Genomic DNA, 2362 nt, shown 5'->3' with positions numbered 1-2362 from the left:
CAACATGCGCACACACTCCCCCCACACACACAAACACACACACACACACACACACACGCACGCACGCACGCACGCACGCACGCACGCACGCACGCACGCACGCACGCACGCACGCACGCACGCACGCACGCACGCACGCACGCACGCACGCACGCACGCACGCACGCACGCACGCACGCACGCACGCACGCACGCACGCACGCACGCACGCACTCACGGAGCCACAGGCACACACAGATACACTTGAATGGCGAGCCAGACATTCTGTTCTGTTTGTTAAGACACTGGGAGCGGCACCAATTAGTTCCTGACTTATCCAGCTTGTCTTTTTGGATGCCTTGTGCGTGTGTGTTTCTATGTGCATCTGTGTGTGTGTGTGTGTGTGTGTGTGTGTGTGTGTGTGTGTGTGTGTGTGTGTGTGTGTGTGTGTGTGTTTGTGTGTGCGTGAATTATCCTTGTAAGAGAGGTTCTCCAGAGCAGTGAGACAGACCGACAGGAAGTGACGTTTTCAGCAGACATCTACCACAATGGATGAGTGGATCCCCCAGGCCCCTGGCCCACTTTTGTTTCATTAGACACACACACACACACACACACACACACACACACAAACACACACACACACTTGGACACGGGTGTACACAAACATATCTGCATGCACACACTTGCATGTGAACGTACGCACACACACACACACACACACACACACACACACACACACACACAAAGACACACACAGGCACACAAACAGAAAGACACACAAACACACGCACACCAGACACACGCACACACTCACGCACGTATACCTTCAGTGTTATCAGCTTCCCGGGCTGCTAATGAGGGGGGGAGAGAGCCGAGGAACGGCCAATCGGCCCTGATGCAACACACGCACTATTGAAACAGCCTGGTGAATCTCTGCCATCCATCCCCAATACTAGATATTCCTGTCAAGGTGTTAATGGGCCTCATTATCAGATGTGAATTGTTCAACAATTGAATATAGTTCAATTATGCATGGTTTCATAGATTATGCATGCCCAGAATGCATAATGTATGATTGAGCCGTCTAACTTTACAGTTAAGTAACTGTAGACCGCTTGAGTAATGACCAGAGAGGAACTGTGTGGCTGAAGCAAGTGATCCCATTAGAGAGAGAGGGCGAGAGAGAGAGAGAGATAGGTTTGGACAGAAAAGGTGAGAGAGAGAGAGAGAGAGAGAGAGAGAGAGAGAGAGAGAGAGAGAGAGAGAGAGAGAGAGAGAGAGAGAGAGAGAGAGAGAGAGAGAGAGAGAGAGAGAGAGAGAGAGAGAGAGAGAGAGAGAGAGATAGGTTTGGACAGAAAAGGTGAGAGAGAGAGAGAGAGAGAGAGAGAGAGAGAGAGAGAGAGAGAGAGAGAGAGAGAGAGAGAAATAGAGAGAGAGAGAGAGAGAGAGAGAGAGAGAGAGAGAGAGAGAGAGAGAGAGAGAGAGAGAGAGAGAGAGAGAGAGAGAGAGAGAGAGAGAGAGAGAGAGAGAGAGCAACACTGTTTTGTCTTCAGTGCTTATTATTTCTGCTGATGGGCGCTTCCATCTCCCGCCTCCCACAGACCCAGGCAGAAAGACGAAGGCTGCGTCTATCCTTTCTATTGGGAAGGCTCCCAGCTTAGCAACAGCTGAATCTATCGTAGTGGTGTCAGAGGACAGACGTAAGTCAGACGTAAGACAGACGTAAGGACATCCTGTGTCTTTGCTTGTTTCGGGTCTGATTGTTTGTCAGGTGAGATGAGGTGCTGTGGTTTTCTGTGCCAAGCGCTGACATCTGGCCGGCTGGAAACAGGGCACTAACCCACAGGCCAGACTTGACCCGTTGGACTCGGGCTGAATTAGTGTTGACTCTGACACCAGCTGAGCAGGTAGCCTGGCTCCGGGTTGTGCTCACCACCTGGTCACGCCGGAACCTGTGATTATGTCATCTGCAGAAACCCTGATTGCATTTGCAACTCATTACTGTATGCGAACGTATGGGTGCTTGAGTTTGAGTGTGTTAAGTGTGTGTGTGTGTGTGTGTGTGTGTGTGTGTGTGTGTGTGTGTGTGTGTGTGTGTGTGTGTGTGTGTGTGTGTGTGTGTGTGTGTGTGTGTGTGTGTGTGTGTGTGTGTATGCATGCGTGCCTGTGTGTGTCTATATGTATGCATTAAATATATATCAAATCATGAGCACAAATGACATGAAAGACAAAAAACTTGAGTGCTAAACTGAATGTTGTATCACAGTAGATGAGTTAAATTATGTCTTATGGGCTATAAACCAGCTCCTCGCTGCCTGCCTGCTCTCCTTTCAGGGTTGCCACCAGCATTGGCAGCAGACCGCTACGAGAGCTAGACTAA

The 2362-nt window shown here is 50.1% G+C and overlaps 1 protein-coding gene across 4 annotated transcripts in view; it reads left to right on the top strand.

Annotated features, from left to right (window-relative positions):
* Positions 1-2362, top strand: part of LOC132467619 (inward rectifier potassium channel 2-like) — a 105863-nt gene that overhangs the window by 16600 nt on the left and 86901 nt on the right. The window lies entirely within an intron of this gene.

The sequence above is a fragment of the Gadus macrocephalus genome, chromosome 11 (assembly GCF_031168955.1).
Source record: "Gadus macrocephalus chromosome 11, ASM3116895v1".
Lineage (NCBI taxonomy): Eukaryota > Metazoa > Chordata > Actinopteri > Gadiformes > Gadidae > Gadus > Gadus macrocephalus.
This window is presented reverse-complemented; position numbering and strand designations above follow the sequence as displayed.